This window comes from Chlorocebus sabaeus, chromosome 21 (assembly GCF_047675955.1).
Source record: "Chlorocebus sabaeus isolate Y175 chromosome 21, mChlSab1.0.hap1, whole genome shotgun sequence".
Taxonomy (NCBI): domain Eukaryota; kingdom Metazoa; phylum Chordata; class Mammalia; order Primates; family Cercopithecidae; genus Chlorocebus; species Chlorocebus sabaeus.
In genome coordinates this window covers 100,337,763-100,360,354 of record NC_132924.1, presented here as the reverse complement: position 1 = coordinate 100,360,354, position 22,592 = coordinate 100,337,763, and the positions used below count along the sequence as shown (strand labels likewise).

The 22,592-nt window shown below is 40.9% G+C and overlaps 1 protein-coding gene and 1 long non-coding RNA gene across 3 annotated transcripts in view; one reads left to right on the top strand and one right to left on the bottom strand.

The window, feature by feature from the left end:
* Positions 1-22,592, top strand: part of GRM8 (glutamate metabotropic receptor 8) — an 801,552-nt gene that overhangs the window by 21,802 nt on the left and 757,158 nt on the right. The window lies entirely within an intron of this gene.
* LOC140709575 (uncharacterized) lies at positions 1,834-16,625 on the bottom strand. Its single transcript, XR_012090074.1, has 2 exons — positions 16,427-16,625; positions 1,834-3,371 (listed from the first exon to the last, which is right to left on the bottom strand). It is a non-coding gene; the product is annotated as an uncharacterized lncRNA (long non-coding RNA).

Below are 22,592 nucleotides of genomic sequence, written 5' to 3'. Positions count from 1 at the left end.
CATGGGTGGTAGCCCTCAATGCTGTCCTTTGGGTTGGAATTCCCTTTCTTTTCCATGTGTGGTAAGGACAGAAACACAAGCCTGCTTTGGACGAAGAATGTTAACTGTTGTTGAGGGAAGATTTTTTTTTCTGCCAGAGATGGCTGACATGACACTAATTCCTGTCATCTCTGATACAAATGTCAGAAATGAAAGCCCTAAAGGCTTCAGAAGTACTTGTTCTAGAAGTCACATTCATTTTAGGACAGTCAGAAAAACAGTGGAACTAAATGTATTGTATTCTGATTCACACTGTGACCTCTCTTGTGCCACCTGTTTAAAATGTGACCAATTCAGTCAAACATATCAATTATGCCTTAGTAAATTCTCATTTTAATCAAATATGAATGTAAAAGGACTTCACAGGGAAAGAAATCAATGCAGAGTTAATGTGGTCAAGTCCTATCCTAGCATTGTGAGACAGTGCTGAACAATGCCTGGTACAGCTTCTAAACCCAGTAAGTGCTAAATATTTTTTTTTTCCCCATCAAGAGAAGTAGAATAGCGTAAGAGACGCTAGCATTTAACCCACGTGCTCTCCTTCTGTAACTTAGTAATACAGGTAAGCAGGTAATATTCAATCAACCCACCAACAGGTCTATGCAGCATCCCACAGGTATATGCAGCGTGTTTGACTTTGTAGTGGATAATATGAAAGAAAAGAAGACCCTAAGCCATCAATGTTGCTTATACTCTAGTTGAGGGGAAATGACCAAAATCCTGTAAAATAACCACGAGCAATATGAAACTGTGTAAAAAGGGCTACAGTGTGGTCCTGGGGTTTAAAGGAGAGGCTGACTTCATCCAAGGAAGCTGCAGTTAGCAGCCAAGGTATCTTAATCAACTCTGTTATAGGCTGTTGCAACAGAATATCTTAGACTGGGTGGCTTAAACAATAGCCTTGTTTTTCCTCCCTCACATTTCTGGAAGCTGGAATTCTGAGATCAGGGTACCGGTTTGGTGGGTTCTTGGTGAAGTCCCTCTCCCTGGTTTACAGATGCTGTCTCCTTGTTGCATCCTCACATGGTGTTGAGAGAGACAAGAAAAGCTCTCTGCTGTCTCTTACAAGGGCACTTACAAGGGCTCCACGCTTATGAGTTAATTACTTCTTAAAGATGTCATATTTAAATACCATCACATTAGGGGTTAGGATTTCAACATGAATTCTGGTGGGGGATATACATTCATTCCATAGCACAAGGCTTCATGCAGTAATGTGGGATTGGACTGGGCTTAGAGGAATGGGTAGGAGTATGCAAACTGAGGCCGGGAGAGGAGGAAGAGTCTTCCAAGACTGGGAATTCTGTGAACCTTTTACCTGATGCCAGCTCATGTTCAGCTATGTGGGGGTGGAAGTACGTGGAAACCTCTTCCCCTCTCACAGTCTCTCTGCTATGACAAAACTTCAAATGATTATTTTAGGAGTCTCTAGGAGGATTAAAAATGAGGAAGGTTGGAGTGCTGTGTTCCCAACTTCCATTGGAGACAAAACTGGGGGTCCCAGTAGAAACCCAAACTAGTGAGCACAGAACACCCAGAGGGCACAATGCTGTACCCTCTTAATCAGCATTGTAGAACAGCTAAACAGGTGAATTGCTGTTGAATTTAAGGAAAGTGTTATCAAACCTAGGAGAATCCCTCCCCTGACCCTTTCCCCATCCTCTGCACTCTGGGAATCCATGTAACTTAAGATAAAACATTTTGCTTTATTTTTCATTTGCCACATGAGTATCTTGACTCTTTACACTGTTATTCAATGTAGAGTCACAATTAATTGCTGAGAGAGAAATTAAATGCATTGCCAATGAATTGATTTTATTTGCTTCATTCCAGTAAGAAAAGCCACCATTCTTGAGGGGCTGATGGTTCTTTTCCGTTTTCCTAACCACAGGGAGTAATCATACCTACACTGTCTCTGTTTCAAAAGGTGGTCATAGATCTCAGCAAGGTAAAAATTGGAGATTTGACAATATTCCAAGTGTAAAGAGTTTTGATGATTTGGAAATAGGTTTTGTATTGAAAATGGCATAAATGATTATTTTTCTTCTTTATGCTGCAGCACTTTAACTTGTAATTTCTACCCTGGTAACCCCACCTATTTAAATGAGAGCTCAATATGAGATCTTTTGTTGTCTTTGAAACCACTGGTATAAAATTTTAAATTCTTGGATATTTTTCCTCTGCCTGAGAAAGGAAGATACAGGAAATTTCATTTTTTAGTTTGAATAGCTTTATTTCATTTATATTCATGTAGCTCAAGCATCTAGTGAGTTTTGCTGGTATATAAATTAATATTTACAGGTAAAACCTTGCTGAAAATAAAATAGATTAAGTGGAGAATATTTTTCCAGCAGCTTTCGTCTCTAACAAAAATGAAAAAACCCAGCACCACTCCTTTACTGAATGCCCCATCTGTCGGCTCCTTGCTGCTCTGAGCCAACATCCTCTTGGGATTGTTTGGGGCCAAGGGTCTGCATGTGAAGCAGGGTAGGTTTAGCACATGCTAGGAGAATAGGGATTTTGATTAAGACTTATATTTACCCTTAACTATTTCTCTGAATTATGGAGAACTAAAATTAAAAAATGTATTTTTGGATTGAAGTTACAGGAAAGTTTCAGCCTCTACTGATCAGTGTTATGCATAGTATGTGATAATTTTTTTCAGATATTAAATCACTGATCTAACATATTGTAATGGTACAGGATTGATGAATAAATATTTAACACCTTATTTTTAAAAGATGTTATGATGTTTAATAGCATTAATAATTCATTGCAGTTAAGTGGTACAAGTTTAGATTTTGATGTAAAAAACTGCATGATAAGAATTCCCCCAAAGAATCTATGCCCATCTAGAAAATGGTTTTATGAAAGAAAAGTAGACAGTTTTGCATTGTACTTTGTCTTAAACAACTTAGAATGAAGTTCAGTAGTAGAGTTCCATGGTTTTCAAATAAAATGAATAATACCCTATGATTCATGGATATTTGGACATTTTAAAGATGTTTTAGGAAGCTTGGCACAAAATAGTTTTTTTTTTTTAAGTGATTATTTTTCCTCATTCTCCAAATGCTTGGAATTATGAAACCTTAGAATTGGAAGAGATTTTTGAGGTTTTCTATTATGCCTTTCATCCAAACCAAAATCTATTCAAGTAAGACCCTTGATAGGTGGTGATTCAATGCTGTCTTTGTTCTTCGATTTTATTTAAACATCTCTCTGCTCAATTCTTCTGTCTTGTGCATGTCTTTTTCATGAGACAGTCCTTCAGGTGTTTGAAGACCCTGTTCTTCCTGAGCCTTCAGTTCTCCAGGCTAAACATCACCTGCTCCCTATAACAGAAACAGTGCAAGAGGTAATGTTTATTGACAACTTCCCATATGCCAGGCACTATGCTAAACACGTAACATGCCTGATCTTATTGGATCCTTACCACAATTCTGTCAGATAGGTATGGTTTTCAGATGAGGAACTGAGGCTTATCTGAGGTTACCTGGAAAGTAAGTGGCCATGTGTTATTCAAACCTGTGTGTCTGATGGACTCAAAAGTCCATGCTTTCAACCATTGCTTTTTACTGCCTTTTAGATGCTATGTTTTCAAATTATTTTTGTATGGTTTCCTTTCTCTAAACACAGTCCTGCTGTTAGTTTAACCCCATTCTCAGTTAAAATAATTTTTCCTTGCCATTCTAAAAGACTGCCTTTGAGCAGGAAAATTAAGCCTTTTAATGCAGAGGACTTCAGCTCTGTAAGACTCATACTCTCAGTATATCACTGGCTGGAATGGCAGATGGGCTGGCCAGCACATCCATAGTGGGCAGTGGCCTCAGTACAAGGATGGAGTCTGACTGCCCATGACCCCATGTATCTTCCCTGCTGCCGGAATGATCACATGGCTTCCAGAAACATTGTGTTCCTTTAGCAGCATTGATGGAGCTTCCTATTGTTCCAGATGTTTTCTGAGGAGGATTCTGGATAAGAGTTTGTATTATTACAGATGGTCAGAGCAGTTTATGCATCAGGAAGTTTTCCATGGAAGAAAGAATATATTCAAAATTCTATTTTGAAGCTGATGGCAGGATGTGGTGAAATTATTTGGATGTTAGGAAAACACTGTAAACGCCAAAATAAATACTTGTGGTTTGTACTTACTCCTTTCCCAAACTAAAATAGGACCTGTGACAGCATTTCCTGAACACATGGGATCAAACTCTAGATCAAATGATGAGTTGATAAAATGAACATATTCGTATTAAGTTTCTTTCATTTACTTCTCGTTTCCATGTCTAGAATCTAGAGTCTAGAATGGTTGGATGGATGTATTAGGACCAGAGTGTGTATGATAATATTAATGTCAGAAAAACAGACTACTCATTTTCACCTCTGTGGGGAGAGACTGGAATTCAAACCATGTCTCCTGTATGTTGGCAGAGTAAGAGTGTTGGGTTCTTTCAGCCACTTTTTGGGGGGTAGACTTGGTCAGCAGCCCGACCCTGTCCCTGTCCCAGCCTCAGAGCCTCCCAGTGGTGCTGCTGAGCTTTCTCCCATCACTACACAGCCCGCCTCCTTCCTCTGTTAACCTGCCTTGAGATTCCTTTCCAAGGCTCCTTTAGCCTAAACTATGATGTATTTGACTCTACCTTTACTTTGAAAACACTTTTGATCTTTTTTAGAGTTCCTCTAGGTTTTCCTATTAGATAAAAACAGCTTTTTATACCTTTTGTTTCCATGGTAATGAATTCCAGGACTGCTTTAGAAAACCACTAGCTTTGTGTACCAGTGGAAAGTTGCAGCATTATATACTAACACAATAAACATCAGCCCACCTGTAAGAAGCATGCAAGCCAGTAGAAACACTGTAGCACCACGGTCATGAAATGATGTGAGCATACTATCTTTTACTGCAATAAGCAGAATTTGGAACATGAGCCCTGCATTGCAGACAAATGGCTTGGGAGCTGTAGCATGAATTCTAGTGTTCACTAATCAGCTCAAGGCAGCAAGAGCCAATTAACTTGAGGCATTAATTTTCAAATTTAACATTATATTGAAACCGTGGAACCCCATTTCCAAATTTTTTACAATCTTCCTGAGTTTTTACAAGTGCCAGTTCTGCTCTTAGGAAGTCCTAGGTGGGAGGAGAGTCTTCCTGGGGCAATTTACTTTTTGGTATAAGGAAGATTGTTTCCAAAAATTCTGGGAAATCTTCATGGTATTGTCTGCAAATATACCTCTTAAGAATCTCAGGTACAGATCAGAACTCAACAGAAAAGTCTATTAGAGTTGGCTCAAGACAGGGCAAACACAAAAAGTAGATATCCTGGGAAAAAATAGAACTGTTTTTATAAAAGGCTATAGGTTTCTGAATATGTGGAAGAAGGAATAATTGGAATTTGTTTTTTGTCAACCCTGACTCTGCCCTCTACAGCCTTCTCTTTGTTATCTCATGAGTTGGGGGAGTGAGAAGCAAGGGAAAAGGCAGAAAGAACATGAGAGGTTGGACAGAAAGATTGGACGTACATGCCAAGTTGATTGTGCTAATTCGAAAAGAGACAATGAATCAAAGCTCCTTTTTCCCTATTGTAGATTTTAATATTTAAAGTTACCAGTGCCATTACTGATTATATTAAGATGCTTTTATGTTGATCTGATTAAAATTACATGTGAAATAATGAATGACATGTAATGTACAAATACCCTTACATTTGGAATAATGAATGACATGTACAAATAGCTTCCCAGATATATATATATATATATATATATATATATATATATTTTTTAAAGTAGAAACATTATAAGCAACTGTAATGGAAAGTTTTTAGAAACATTATTCTAGGAGATACAAAGTTAAGGGGCCGGAAACACAGAACAGCACGCGGTTTACTGACTGTGGGGCTACCTTCTTGCCTGGAAAGATTCAGGACTCCTATCCCTAATAAACTTAAAGGGAGGTTCAGCTACTCTGGAACTTAGTGTCTGTTTTATCTTAGTATTTCTAAGTCAGAAAATGCCTATTTTAAAATAGGTCTTTTTGTTTTTTTATCCTTTTACTCTATAGGTAGAGTTTACCAAGGCCGACTGATTTGTACCCAGCTCATTTAAGTGTTTGGGGCACTGCTCCAAATTGTTGCATTTCTTTCTTCTGCCTGCCCTAGCTGCATCAGATCATTCTCAAAGCCACCCTAGTTCCTTTTTTTTTTTTTTTTCCAGCCGATAGGTTGCACACAAAGCGTAGCTTTTGGCTTTTTGTAAACAGAATGCAAATGTACCGTTCTCCCCCAGGAGGGAACCTCCGCCATGCTGAAGGTGAGCTGAGACTCTGCGCCTTGATAAGGAGCCCCTTTGGGTGTGCTGGCAGGTCAGCCTGAGGGCTTTGAGAAGAGCCTTCCATGAGCACCAGGGCACACATTCACCAATGCAAGACAAAGCTCTGTGGAAAAAACTGGTGGGTTCATCCCTTTCCCACCCGAGATGTATCCCCAGAACAGCAGAAATGACTGTGCTCCCTGCCTTGTGAAAAGGGTCTAGTTTTAAAGTGACTCTGGCAGAAGAGGGGCAGATGCCTTCATTCCTCCTCTTCAGTTTCTCTTTGGACCTTTTCCTGCTGTTCCGTGTGTTCTTTGAACATTTTATAGAATCCAATTTTGATTTATCTATATTGCTTTAGAGTATATCTTTTGACATAGCTTTTTAAACATGTAGATATACATGATTTATCGTTGCCTACAATTATTGCCATTTTATTAGATCCAGTGAAGTATAGAAACCTAGACATGGGCCAGGCACAGGGGCTCACACCTGTAATCCCAGCACTTCAGGAGACCGAGGCGGGCAGATTGCTTGAGTTCAGGAGTTCAGACCAGCCTAGGCAACATGTCAAGACCTTGTTTCTACAAAAGAAAAAAATTACCTCCCTTTACCCTTACAATTATATGATTGTCTTGGATATTTCTTTTGCATACCTTGAGAACCACATTAGATAGTGTTATGATTTTATCATCAACTGAATCTAGAAAACTCAAGAGGAGAAGCAAACTCGATTGTATTTATCTATATTTTTGCCATGTTTTTTTCTTCCTTCCTAATGTTCCAAGACATTTCTTCTTTTATCTTTTCCTTTTTGTTTAGAGAACTTCCTTTAGTCATTATTTTAGGGCAGGTCTGCTAGTGACAAATCCTCTTCGTTTTACTTCATCTGAGAGTGTCATCCCTGAAGAATATTTTCTCTGGATATAGAATTTTGGATTGATAGTTCCTTTCTTTCAGCACTTAAAAAATGTTGCACTGCTTCCTACTGACCTCCTTGGTTTCTTCTGCAAAATCCTCTTTCATTCAAATTGTTCTTCCCCTATGGCTTCATGCATCATTTCTCTGGCTACTGTCAAGGCTTTTTCCTTTGTCTTTTTGTGTGACTGTGATGCATCTTGGTGTGGATCTCTTTGGGTTTATCCTGTTTGGTGCTCAGATTCTTGATTCTGTCTTTTGCCAGCTTTGGAAAGTTTTTAGCCATTATTTCTTCAAATACTTTTCTAGCCTCACCCTCTTTTTCCTGTCCTTCTGGGAGTCAGATGACCTACCTTTAACATCTTTTTGTAGTTCAACACCTCTCTGAGGCTTAGTTCATTTTTTTCCCCAGTCTAATTTATTTTGATTGTTTATGGGTAACTGTTTTATCTATAAGTTCACAGATTTTTTTGGCCTCTGTTCTGTTTATTCTGCTGTTGAACCCATCCATTGAGTTTTTTTTTTTTTACATTTCATTTATAATATATTTTAGTTCCAGAGTTTCTGCTTGGTTCTTCTATCTTCTGTTTCTTTGCTGATACTTCTCATTACTTTGCTAGTTCTTTGTAGTTTTTTGTTTCAAGAACATTTGCAGTTGCTCTTTGAAACCAATATCCGTCTGGCTGAGCCAGGAGGAGGGGTCCTGTTACAGTTCTCCATGTGACCTCCACTCCCACTGTTGAAATGGCTTCATTACTGCTGAGTGGTGGCGGGTAAGACCTGATTCTCTACCAGCCTCTTCTGACACCTTTGCAGCCAAGTTGCCACCCAGCAGAGATGAAAGTCCAGCCTGCACACACAGCCTCTCAGAAACTATCCTGGTGGGGGTGTTGGGGCTCCTCACTACTGTCTAGGTTCCCCACTAGGTCTTTGCTTGTGTGGGTGGGTCCACAGGTTTTGTGTGTGTGTGTGTGTGTGTGTGTGTATGTGTGTGGTGTGTTTGGAGTAGAGTGGTTATTATCTAAAAGTTTCCATTTTTTTCTTCAATCTAAAAGGAGCTAGGCTGCCCCTTTCCTGGTTCTTTGGACAAAGAGAGGAGATTTTTTGCTTATTTTTTTTTTGCTCTGTGTGTATTGGTGTTTCCAGGTTGCTGGCTTTTCAAGTATAGATGAGGAAATACATGAGGGAAAAACAAAATTCAGGAACTTGTTGTCATGTCATTCATTCCCTGGGTCCTGAGGTCCTTAACCCGCTTGGCAGCTCCCCACCTTTCAATGTCCTTCTTACTCTTGTTTTAGATCTAATGCTCAGTTTTTAGCTAGACCTATGGGAGAAACAGGGAAGAGAACGTTCACTCTGCCTTCCTCTCAAAGCCCCTCTTGATCCTTACGTTTGTCTATACCAGATGCTGTTCTTCTTGTTCCACTCTCAAGGTCAGAGAACAGGGTGTGCTTTCGAGAACATCCGGTAATTCTTGTATGAAGCTTAACTTGGAACAGGAACTGCTGCAGGGTAGAACCAGTCTCAAGCACTGGAGAACAGGAGGTATAGGCGGTGAAGAAGCCTAGTCACTTGCTTTGTGGGTAGACAGACCTGGGTTCAAATCCTGTTTCTACCATGTATTTGTTACTTAACCTTGATCAAGTTATTTAATTTCTCTGACCAATATTGTCCCCACCTGTTGTGAGGATTAGAAGAGACATATTTCTGGTGCCTGGAATGTATCAGGCACCATACATGAATAGCCATTATTGTTACAAAGCAGGTTATAAGTTCTCCAGATGTTTTGTCCATAATCTGATCTCTGATGTGAAAGAAACCAGTGCAAACTCATTTTCTAGGATGCTGTTTTATGTAAACAAGTCATAGTTAAATAATTCCTCCAGAGTGACAAGCCTTTTTATCCCAAATTTTGCATCCAGATAAGAATATCAGTTAGAACAAGTAGCAAGAACAATGATTCATCTGAGAAAGTAGGGTAGAGTATTTTCAAAAGCAATGGGTGGCTTGTTGGTGATTTGTGTTTTGAGACAGGGTCTTACCCTGTCACCCAGGCTGGAGCATAGTAACGTGATCTCAGCTCACTGCAGTCTCTGCCTCCTGGGTCCAAGGGATTCTCATGCCTCAGCCACCTGAATAATTGGGACCATAGGTATGTGCCACCATGCCCAGCTACTTTTTGTATATTTTTTGCAAAGATGGGGTTTTGCCGTGTTGGCCAGGCTGGTCTCGAACTCCTGGTCTCAAGTGATCCATCTGCCTTGGCCTCCCAAAGTGTTGGTATTACAGGTATGAGCCACTGCATGTTGGAGATGTTAATGCTGTAATGAAAACCCTTATTCTCTGTTTAAAAGATTTTACCATGTAAGAAGCAAATTAAGGGACACTGGGGGGCATTTCTCTGCTTCCTAAGGAGCACTGAAGACTAAATATTTTAGGGAATGCTGCCGATAATGATTCACTGATTTCAGAGTTTCTTTCAGCTCCTAACTACAAGTCAGGTGAGAGTAGAGAGGGCAGGAGGGAGGGACTTGGTGCTTCTCCCAGGAGGAAGAGTGGACTTCTAGGCTGGAAGGGACAAGGAGGGTATTCCTGACTGAGGGACTGGATTGAATGTTGATGGACTGTGGATAAAGATCGTCATACAGGCCATTTGAGCACTGTGGGGCTTGGACCAGAATACTTGCTTGGAATGCTCATAGAAAACCCCAGTGTCAGGTTACATTCCCTAGAAGCAGAGCTGAATATAGGAGAATCTTAGCAAAATGAGTTAACAACAAGCATTCTGAGGAGAAAGGATGCACTTTCAGGTGAGGTCCATCCTGAGCCTGATCCTGTGGATGCTCTGAAGCATCAATCACAGCAGGATGTGTTCTGCCTTGAGGCAAGAAAGTAGGAATTTTGTATCCTTGCATCAACCAGTCTTGAGCTACAGACAACCTGGTCCTAAGTGATAATTCCCAGGCACACTTGGGCAAGGTGGCTCTATTACCCAAGAGTGGTTCTCTGGAGAAGGTTAGAGGTCTGAGGTTAGCAGTAGCACCTGGTAGCACTGGTGGAAAAGGAATCCTGGGCAGGGCTCAACGGGGTCTACAGCCCCAGGCTTCATCAGTGGTACCATGTGAAAACCACTGGCCTGGGTAACAGGAGGGTTGGCTTGTACTCCTTAATTTTCTTTATGACCTTGAGCAAGTCGTTCAGTCTTTCTGCCTTACATGTAAATGACAGGATTGGCATAGGTAGACTTTTAAGGCCTGTTTGACTCAGGTGAGTTGATTGAGAACACTTGGTTTAGTAAGACCAGGGCTTCTTGGCCTATGGTTGGACCATAGAAACCTTCAAGAAGAGTAAAGGAGGGAAGTATGAAGTTACTGCCGCATGGCTAGTGGCCCAGGCAGGTGCCTTTGGGGACCTGGAAGTGAAGAGACTTCCTTACCTTGGGGGCTAGGGACCAGAATTATACCTTCATGGGCAAATGGTGGAAGGGCTGCATGGCTTGGTGGCCAAGGGGACAGTAAGGAAGACCACATGAAGGACTGAGCCTAGAAAGCAGATTCTGGGAGGAGCCAAGCTTGCCCAAGTGGTTACAATGGGATTTACTCTGGTGAGAAGTTTGGCTAAATATGTTCAGCGGCTGGGCACAGTGGCTGACAACTGTAATCTCAGCTATTTGGGAGGCCAAGGTATGGGGAGTACTTGAGCCCAGGAGTTTGAAACCAGCCTGGGCAACATATTGAGACATTGTTTCTACAATTTTTTTTTTTGTTAAGTTAACTGGGCGTGGTGGCATGCACTTATAGTCCCAGCTACTTGGGAGACTGAGATGGGAGGATCATTTGGGCCTGGGAGGTAGAGGATATAGTGAACCATGATTGCGCCACTGCACTCCAGTTTGGGCAACAGAGTGAGACCCTGTCTCAAAATAAATAAATAAATAAATAAATAAATAAATAAATAAATAAATAAAACATTAAAAGAATGTGTTCAGTGTCTGAACTTCAGCTTTTTGTATTCTGTCAACATTTTTTATTGATTTTCATCCCATCTTTCATTAGATGGAAGGCTTATTAAAGATCCTTTTTTTGTAATTTGTTAATGTTATTAGTAATATTTTAAGATAATTCCTTGACTTGATAGTTCTTTTACTATTACTGCAGCTTTTGCCTTGGTCAGTGGAGGAGGCATATGTTTTTGTATTTTCATATATGTCCATGTGCAGGAACTGGACAGCTCTAGGGACTAGTGAGAGAAGGTAAAGTTGGGAAGACCTTGGCAATGTCAGTCCTGGAGCTCTCCGAAGATAGTGGAGCTCCTCCCTCTACTGCAGACAGATTCCTTCTCTAGGATAGGGTTTCTGATGAGAATATTTCATTGTTCTCTAACACAAGTGGTCAATGTTTTGCTCAGTTTCTCTTGCTGAAATAGTGGTATTGATTCAGTACATTGGGGCAGAGGGAAGGTTCCACTTTGGTGCAGCCAAAGGAAAGTCTTACCAAGGAGTGAGGTGTTTGTTTGCTGGGTCCCGCCAAGTTCAGGTGTTGCTGAGTGGGTGGAGGAGTCTGTTTGCTCCCAGGTCAGCAGATCCATGGTGGTCTGCTTGGGCTTGTGCCCCTCAGATGCCTTGTCTCCCCTGGGTGGAGCTTTTGGGATGGGTATAGTGGTTCATGGCTGCATCGCTGAATTTGCGTAAGGCTAGTGTGGCAATGGACTCTCAAAATATCTGTGGTCATAAATAGGGACTTACTTAAAATTTTAGGCCTAGGCAGGAACATCACTTGAGGCCAGGAGTTTGAGAGCAGTCTGGGCAAACTGTGAGACCCCCACCTCTACAAAAAAATAATAAAAAATTAGCTGGGTTTGGTGGTGCTTTCCTGTAGTTCAGTTGATCAGGAGGTTGAGGTGGGAGGACCACTGGAACAGGATTTCAAGGCTACAGTGAGCTAGGATCATGCCACTGTACTCCAGCCTGGGTGACAGAGTGAGACCTTGTCTCAAAAATAAAAGAATAAAATATGCATGACTCTAAAACTAGTTTTATTTATAATAAAAAATTAATAATTTTAAGTACCTCAGAAGATTTAGTAAAAATAGGACTTATGGAATAATTTCTGTCATGAAAGATAAAAGTTCTTTACTGTATTTTGGTCTTGAGGTGAGTGTTTCTGTATTTCAGTCTTGAGGTAACAGCTGACATTCTCAGGATGTGGCTTCCTTCCTTGGCTGAGATGTCACCTGGACAGATACAGATATCACCATTTGCTACTAATGATGATTGATGTTAGTAAAAAAAAGTTCTTCTTTGTCAAGAGGGCACTTGGAAAGCAGACCATAAAGAGCAGTTCTCACCATCGGAAAGCATTTGTTATCACTCATGCTTTGATGTGGCAAACACATTGCAGTTCTTGGCATAATGAGAGGCAGGTTTCAGGAGTTACTGCTGCAACCAACTCTTACCTGCCAAACTATAAAGACAAACTATTTTGAGGATTAAAGGATGGGATCCCTCTGTGCTTTGTGGAAGCAGAGCTGAAAGGTTCATAATGACAGACAGAACCATTAGGAGGCATGAAAGAAAAAGAAGCAGCAAGGCTGAAACTGTTCTGTGCTAGAAAGGAGTTGATGCCCTTTGAACATTGAAGTTCAAATAATGTGCTATACTTTATCTCCAAAGACAACACTACTGACCCACTGTCAGTAGACCATGGGCTGTGGGTTGCTTTCCAGCAGAGAGGATGGATTTTCTTCAGTTCCGTCTGCTCATGCTTGGCAGAGATTTCCTTTGGGACCACTACCAGGCCCCAGCGAGCCCAAGCCTGGAGAAAGGGAGGCTGGATCATCATGGCTAATGCTCACTATGCAACAGTTTCCCTTCTCAGCATTTTACTGGAGTCACCTCAGTTGTCCTTCACAACCAAGCACCCTATGAAATAGCAATGCTTATTATCCTCACCTTACATTGAGGACACTGAGGCTGAAGGAGGCAAAATAACTTGCCCAAGGCCACACAGCTAGTAAATGGTGCACCTGGGATTTGAACTCATCAAGTCTGACGCTAGAGCTGAATGAAGCTCTTAAGCATTGTACCCTGCTGTGGTGTAGTTAGGTGTTGGCTACATGGATGCTGGAGTCCAAAGAACATGGACTCAAATCCTGATTCCCCAGCTGGTTGCTGTGTGAACCTGGGCAAGTAATTCAACACCGTTGGGGCAAGAAAGGGAGTCAGAAGCCTGGGACAAATCACCACATATAAGAAGCACTCAATGCATGCTGGCCACTGTTAGTGTTGTGGTTATTGTTTTGTTTTTATCCTGGAACAGAGTGAAGCTAAGATGTAGTGATTCTCTCCTTGAGGGTGAATAAGAAGGAATTAACTGGGCATTGCCAATGTTGACAATGTAGATTTCTGGGCCCCATTCATGAGAGATGCTAATTCAGTGGCTGTGGGGGGTTGGATGGTAAATGGTTGGACCCAGTCACCTGCATGCTAAAGAAGGGCTTTCAGTGATATGGAGCGGTGGACTTCAGACTGGCCAGAGGTGGCATGTGCAAGGCTTTGGACTTTACCAAAATTCAGAGCTTAATTTTGCAGTTGATTTGTTTAGCTATAACTGAGTGACAGAGTGGAAGACAGATATTCTGTAGACTATCTCTTAATCATTAAAGAACAAAAACCAGCACAAAAGAAATCACTAAAAGGAGTCAATACGTTTTACAGTTCCAGTACTGGCCAATTCAGAATGTGTGCTGGAGCAAACACAGGAGTATCTAACAGACCTGCAGAGACGGAAGGGATTTGAGAGACCCACGAGCCACATCCTGGTTTTACAGCTGCTGAAGGTGGGGGTCCCCGGGGGTAGAACGACTCTTAGAAACCATATGATTAGTTGATGGGAAAGTCTGAAACAGGACTTCCGTATTTGGCCACCTGGCCATCTCGACAAGGGACCAAAACTGGAACCCTTTGGGAAGTTCTGTATTCCCTGAATTCGGGGTGACAGCATGAAGTAAGGAGGACTCTCACACCTGCTTGTTGCTGCGTGTGCTTTTTCTGTCTGGATACTTTTCTGCACCATGCTTGCCAGTAACTTCCAGCTTTTCTTTAGGGCCTTTGATAAGCTGCCATTTCAGGGACAGTTTCCCTGCCTGTGTCCTACACTTGCTCCCAACAGAGTTCATTATGCCCCCTTTGGTCACTCCTGAACCTAATGGCATTTTTTTGCACTTAGTTGACATTTTTTGCTACTGTCACCTTTCCTCTGATGCACTTAGGTGGTACAAGTAGAGCCACTCTCCTATTTTGCATGCTTGCAGACATCATTGACCATTTATCCATTTATTTATATTCATCCATATGTATACCACAAGCACCCACTACATATACCAGGTACATTTAGAGAATATAGAGAAAAGTAAAGAATAAATGAGAAAATATACAAATAACTTGATAATTCAAGATACTGATATGGATGATGAAGAAAATTTAAAAACGGTATACTGTGACAGATAAATGATATGGTGGGAGAGATCCTTTTTACGGGGTCTCTAGGGAAGCGCCCTCTCAAAATGTGTCTCATTTAAGCTGAGACTCAGACGATGAGATGTGGGACCCATGTAAAGAACTAAGAATATTCTAGGTGGGAGGAGGAATATGTGCAAAAGAGTTCAAGTGAGATTGAACTAGGTACCTTTGAAGAGCAGAAGGAAGCTAGTATGGTTAGAATGGAGTGAACAAGAGGAAGACTAGGAGATGGGCAGGGCCACATCTAGGAGGATTACAACCTAGGAGTAATGGGAAGCTGTTAGAGGTGCTTCAACAGGGAAATGGCATAGTGTGGTTTGTATTTTAACAGATCACTCACTTTTAATTACTGAGTCTAGACTTGTCCTCAGACTTTTTTTTTTTTTTGAGACAGAGTCTTGCTCTGTCACCCAGGCTGGAGTGCAATGGTGCGATCTTGGTTCACTGCAACCTCTGGCTCCTGGTTCAGGAAATTCTCCTGCCTCAGCCTCCTGAGTAGCTGGGATTACAGGTGCATGCCACCATGCCCAGCTAATTTTTTGCAGTTTTTGTAGAGATGGGGTTTCACCGTGCTGGCTGGAATCGTCTCAATCTCCTGACCTTGTGATCCACCCCCCTCGGCCTCCCAAAGTGCTGAGATTACAGGCATAAGCCACCACGCCCAGCCTCAGATTCTTAATACAATGCTCCAGGCAATCTCTACTTATTGATCAATTTGCACTTAAGGCAAGAAAATTTTTAGGCATCCTAGCTAAACTCTTTGAGGGCCAAGTTCATGTTTTAATCACTTTTGTTTGCCTAGCACTTTGTACCTTGCAAAGAGCAGATTCTTGGTGAATATTTATTGTATGAATGAATGGTTTCTGCATTATTTGATCCTTTGGCATAAAAAAGTGGCAAGGCTCTCTCTGCTGGGTGATTTTTTAGCAAGTCCACTGAATGGTAGGTGGTAGCATATTGTGAAAATTGATTGGTTGACACCTCACCTCACCTCTGCTCACGTTAAACATTTGTTTTAGTTCTAGAAAATTCAGTCGTAATTAAGCTGGAAGGTAACGGAGTAGGACCTCTCCAAAGCCCCTGAAATGACTGCCTCACTACCTTTTAAGCATCAGGTAGAGAAGGCCTGTTGAACTTTTGCTTCTAGTGTTATGAAGAATGGATATTTGGAGAAGCTCTCCCAATTACACACACTGAGAAATGCTGAATGTAATATAAAAAATAACCTTTTAAATATATAGCTAAGCTCATAAAAATTGAATGTAAATCTCTACAGAGGCAAAAATGGAGAGAGAGCTGACACCAGGGTGGTAAGTGAGGATCTAAGATATGGGCTGCCTTGGGGGTGTGTGCGGACAACAAACTGAAAGCTTTGGTTTTAATTGCCATACAACAGGGATGAATGGGGTGCACTGTGGAATGGAAGGTGAGGACTTGGGCACTACAAGGTCAATGGAACTGATTAAGAGTCTGCAAAAGCCAGGAATCTTGAAGATCTACACCCTCAGTGAAAAGATGGACTAGAAAACTCCATTTGGCAAAGAAAAATTGCTATGAGAAATTGTTCTGGCCTTGGCTGGGGATGGGGAAATGTCTCTCCTGAGAATTCTGAACTCATGAAGGTTTAGGACTTAAACTCACATTATCCACATATGCTGTCCAGGAAAACTGAAGCAAAAGAATTGTTAAGATAATTCCAGTTTGAGAGAGACTCAGGATTCCAGCACAATCGGATTCTAGCACAATCGGAAGAGAATCCGCTTTGTAGGAATGTTCCCACAGCTGGGGCTCTTTAGATAGAATTTTCACAGATTAAAATCAACCACATATGACTTCACAATGAAAAGTTTCCAGTTACGCAGAGTAAACAAGCCATCAGTGGAAACAACAAACAGTAGAATTAGACTTCCTAAGAACTTGAATTTAAGAATTATCAGTCAGAATATAAATGAAATGTCCTTAAAATGTTTCTAGAAATAAAAGATGGATTTGAAAACATGAGCAAAAAGCTATTAAAAATGACTAGGCAGAATTTGAAAAGGAAACAAAATGAAATTTTGGAAATAAAATTATGTTCAAAACTGACAACTCAAAACGGAAAAAAAAAAAAAAGATTTTACCATTTGATGTGGTTTGGCTCTGTGTCCCTGCCCAAATCTCATCTCCAATTGTAAACCTCCATCTGTCAGGGGAGGGACCTGGTAGGAGGTGATTGGATCATGGGGGCAGATTTTCCCCATGCTGTTTTTGTGATAGTGAGATCTCACGAGATCTGATGTTTAAAAGTGCGGCACTTCCCCCATCACTCTCCTTCTGCTGCTGCCATGTAAGACGTGCCTTGCTTCTCTTTCGTCTTCTGCCATGATTTTAAGTTTCCTTAGGCCTCCCCAGCCACTTGGAACTATGAGTCTATTAAACCTCTTTTCTTTATAAATTACCCTCTCTCAGGTAGTTCTTATAGCAGTGTGAAAACAGACTAATACAACATCCAAATATATTTTTCTGAAAACCACTGATAAGAGTTTGAGTTTATTATACTGTTAAATTATATGCACAGTTTAAAAATCATAAGGATATACCATGATAACTTTCCATAAATTAATGTACTATGTAACCAGCATTCAGATCAAGGAACAGAACATTACCAGTATCTCATAAACCCCCTTTCCATTCCCTTCATGTAATCTTTTACTCCAAGGTCAACCAGTATCCAAAATAGGGGTGTGACTATTATACAAGTATCCTGAATTCTAATAGCATTTTAATTTTGCCTGTTAAAAACAAAAACATTTTATTCATGGATTTATATACTATATAATCTTTTGTATATGACCTTTGTCTCTCAACATATGAAAAAGGATAAACGAACATCATATTTTTCTATATAGTTATACTTTTCTTATTTAATTTAGTATTCTACTGTGTGAATATGCCACAATTTATTCCCTTCTACAGCTGTTGGGCATTTGGGTAATTTTCAGTTTTGGGCTATCATTTATTCCTGTTGGGTTTATTCCTAGGGGTAGAATTGCTGGTGACAAGAGTATGCATGTATTCAGCATTAGTAGAAATTGCCTAATGGTTTCCAATATTTTTCTAAACCAGATGAAATCTTGTGTGGAAGTTCAATAAACAAAACCATATTCAAGACATCAAAACAAAGTAAACATAAAACCTAATGGAGTGGATGGATGGATTAACAATAGATTAGACCTAGTGAAGAAAGAATCAGTGATTTGGAAGATAAATATGAGATATTACCCAGAATGCAGCACAGAAAAAACAAAAGGATAGGAAAGGAGATTAAGAGATAAAGGATAAAATTAGAAGACCCAATTTTTGTGTAATTGAAGAAAGCTCAGTAGAATGGAGTCAGGGAAAGAGAACCTAAAATTAGCCAACTCAGTATTATCCAATAATGTGAGCTACACACATAATTTAAAATTTTCCAGTGTATAATATATGTTTTTATTTAACTTGATATATGCAAAGTATTTCAGCAGGTTGATATAAAATTACTGAGGTATTTATATTTGTCATACTAAGTCTTCAAAATCTAGTAGGTAATTTTGTACTTAGACAGCACATCTCAGTAGTTTAGGCTAGCCACATGTCAAGTGCTCAGTAGCCACATGTCAAGTGCTCAGTAGCCACATATGGCTAGTGGCTACCATAATAGTGCACATCTAAGGTGCACTATCTAAGGTGCACATCTAGGGTGTATAAGGGAAGGTAAATTGAGTGAAGGTCCAGGTATTTGGAGAAGAGGGCTGTGTCCTGAGGGTAGGAGGAATGTGGATAAGTGTATCACCATAGAGACAGCACTGGGCTTTGAGTTTACATACATTCGTATCCCTCAGTACAATTATTACACCCTTCAACATCCAGTGGGTTGCAGAATTGCAGCTGTTGAGTAGCTCAGAACAATAGCAAACAATAACTTCGTACAAGAAGAGAAATCTATCTGTTGAATTTACAGAGGAGATTCAGGACCTCGGAATTTAATTGTCCTCATGCAAATTTGACCAGAAGCCTAAAGTGAGCATGTGTGACATTTACATCAAAGATCACTGTGTGTATTAATAGAAGCAGGCTGGTTGGGAGTGGTTTTCATTTCTTTGGCTATAATGATATGAAAACTTGACAATGAATACAAGTAGATTGTTACTTTGGTTTTTATGTCTCAGTTAAAAAATAACACTGTGTCCTAGTGTGCTCATGTAGCACAAAAGCTATATTATCAGGCTGTAGATCAAATACCATAGAAACTTGACCCAAATAACCTCAGGCTTCCTGGGAAATTCTATGTTTGGGTTAGATACGTGACTGTAGTCAGTTGATTCATTTTTTTTGACAGCTCAAAAACAGCGAAGCAGGGCACTTGGAATCTGTCTAGCCTCAGCTGTTTGAAAAATAGTAATAGAATTGAAAATATATTTCTGTCCTTAAAAACACCTCTAAAGTGCTGTATTTGTTTGTGTAATGATAACACTTTTTATGCTGGCTCTGCCGGTCCAAAAATAGGGGTGTGACTATTATGTAAGGGCGAGCATTATGTAAGGTTGTGACCTTTATAATGGAACAATTCTTATTCCCATACTCTAAGTATGAAACTGACTCAGCCAAATAAATGCTGCCATTATTTTTGATTATGGGGTAATAGTGAAATTATTAGTTTAATCCAATTATCCCCAATACTGAAATATAGCATTGTATTAGTGTGTTCCCATTGCTATAACAAAATATCTTAGACCAAGTAATTTGTAAATGATAGAAAATTATTTCTCACAGTTTTTGAGATTAGTAAGTCCAGGATCAAGGTGCCAACAGACTTGGTGTCTGGTAAAGACTTGCCCTCTGCTCCACAGATGGTGCCTGGTTGCTGCGTCTTCACAGGGTGGAAGGAGCCGAAGTGGGCTAAACTTGTTCCCTCAACCCATTTAAAAGGGCAATAATCCCAGCCATGAATGTGGGGCCTCCCAGAGTCCTCACCTCTTAATAACATCACCTGGGGGTTAAATTCTGTGATGGTTAATGCTGAGTGTCAACTTGATTGAAGGATGCAAAGTACTGTTCCTGGGTGTGTCTTTGAGGGTGTTGCCAACGGAGATTAACATTTGAGTCAGTGGACTGGGAGAGGCAGACCCACCCTCCATCTGGGTGGGCATAATCTAATCAGCTGCTATCACAGCTAGAATAAAGCAGGCAGAAGAATGTGGAATGACTAGACTGGCTGAGTGTTCCCGCCTTCATCTTTCTCCCGTGCTGGATGCTTCCTGCCCTCGAACATCGGACTCCAACTTCTTCAGCTTTTGGACTCACACTAGTGGTTTGCCAGGGGCTCTCAGGCTTTCGACCACATACTGAAGGCTGCACTGTCAGCTTCCCTACTTTTGAGGTTTTGGGACTCAGACTCACTTCCTTGCTCCTCAGCTTGCAAATGGCTTGTTGTGGGACCTCACCTTGTAGTTGAGTGAGTCAATACTCCTTGATAAACTTCCCTTCATATATACATCTATCCTATTAGCCCTGTCCCTCCAGAGAACCCTAATACAAGTTCCAATATATGCATTCTGGAGGGGCATGAAGATTCAGGCCATGACAAGTGTTCTAGAAGGTTCTACCATACTAACTCCGAGATATTCTTTGTATCGGCTTTCAGAAGTTTACAAAACAGTCTCAGTCTAATACACCTATATGGTATTAAATTGATCGTCTTATAAAATATGTGAAAGCCTGTCGGTCAGATGTTGAGTCTTTTATTTGGGCTCATTTTCTATGAAACCAAAGGGACAATGCCAGTGTTTCCCTGGTATCTTGGGGCTGAGCACTGGTGGTGTTGAAGACCATCTAGTGGAAAGAGTAGTAGGCTAGAAGCTGGAGGGGCTGGTTGTGCGACTAGGGAAAGTCACTGGTTACTTTCTGTTAGGGTGCTTTTTCCATAGAAAAAATTTACTGTATATGCTAAGACTGGAAGACATCTTAGAGATTTATTCCCATCTCACACCTAAATTATTAGAACTCTTTAAAGCATCTGCAACAAATAATGATCCAGTTTTGGCTTGAATGGGCCACAGGCTACTCCCTTACAACACCACTGCTCCATTGTTTGGTGTTTCACAGGCGTGGAACATTCTTCTTTGTACTGAGCCAAAAGCTTTTTAGCCAATGCCCAGCTCATAAGGGGCTTGGGAAGTAAAACATTATTAAATGTGAATTTAAAAAAAAACAGTATGCAAATCTGTATCACTGTTTACTGGTGTGGTGTGGACCTAATGGATGGATCTAGTCTGAATTGTAATGCCTAAATTCTTTTCTTTCAGCAACTCCCCAAAAGGAAAAAACCAACATCTTTGTGATATGGCCTCATAATCCAGGCATTGAGCTACTGTGGGTTTGTCTTGGTAGGAGAGAAAAGAATTCTGTCTCTCTAGGTTAACTAGGAATGCTCACATTTTTTAAAGCTGGTTTTCAGGCTTATCTTTAGAGTTTAATATTCCAACTCTTAACAGGGTTAGGAATTCTCCCACTTCTACTTAACAGCTTGCTCCCCAGGACACGAGAACCTCCTAGATTTCTCTCATATGGGGTAGTAGGTGAATTATATGTTGTGGGGATGCTGCTGGTCCAAGAGCTCTCAATGAGCCATGGGGTCGGGGATTGGGGGGGCGGGGCTAGTCCCTGATTTGCTGCTTGTTTTTATAGGATATTCATTCATTCTTAATTCACTCACTAGTATTTGCTGAGAATTCCTGGTTAGTGTTTAGCACTTTGTCTCAGGAAGCCCTAAATATCCTCTTCAACATGACGTGTTATCACCAGAGGAACTTCAGTGAAGATGGAACTACACCAGGCTAGCTGGGGAGGCCCAGAGGACTGGACCTGGATCTCTGGGATTTCCCCTTGGGTGCATTACAATCCCCAAAGGACCCTGCCCCTTTTCCCCGCCAGTCTCAGTCCCTACATTTGAGGAGGATGCTGGGATCCTCCTGGTTCACTCCACTCCTGCTACCCTGGAAACTCTGATTCTAGCTCTGAAGGTGTGGAATTTAGACTAGAGCAGTGAGGAGGGTGGCAAGTCATGGAGCTGGAGACCAGGTGAGGGCTGCTGGATTCTCAGGGTTGCCGGAATGAATGTCCTTCTGTCACTTTCTTGTTCCTCTTTCACTGAGCAGTCAACAGCTGAGATCTTGGCTGGGTTTCATACTGGACAGTGTATTTTTGACTTTACAAAAGGTGGTGGGGTGTTAACGAGCTTCCTTTCTGATTTAGCACTAGAGTAATTTCTTTTCAGCCGCTGCTATGTATCCCTGCTCCTTATCCAGTACGGTTTCCAGGTGGATTTACTTCCTAGCAATCTCAGAGTGCAAACGAAAGGTGTAGTGTCTTGTTCTAGGTGCTAAATCTTGTTGAGGTAGAGAGAAGGGATAAACCTGAACTATATTTAAACGAATACAGTAAGTCCCTCGGCTCATGATTGGCTGGCCCTCAGTTCTTGTAGCCTTGCAGCAGCACCAAGCAGAACTTCATTTTACGTATTTATATCCCCGATGTTGAAACAAACACATGCTATTAGACATTCCAGAGTAAAGCTCCTGTGGGAAATGGAATTGGGAACTACGTTTCCCCAAGGAAAACTAGACATTCAAGGCAAAAGCTCAACAGGAAAAGAAAGAAATTTGGGTTGCTTATAAACTGGAAAACTCAATGCTGCTCTGTAATGATATGACTGAAAACAAGTGACTGCTATGATTACAGGCAGCGTGAGGTGGAGGAGAGACTGGTAATGCTAGATCACATCAAGTGT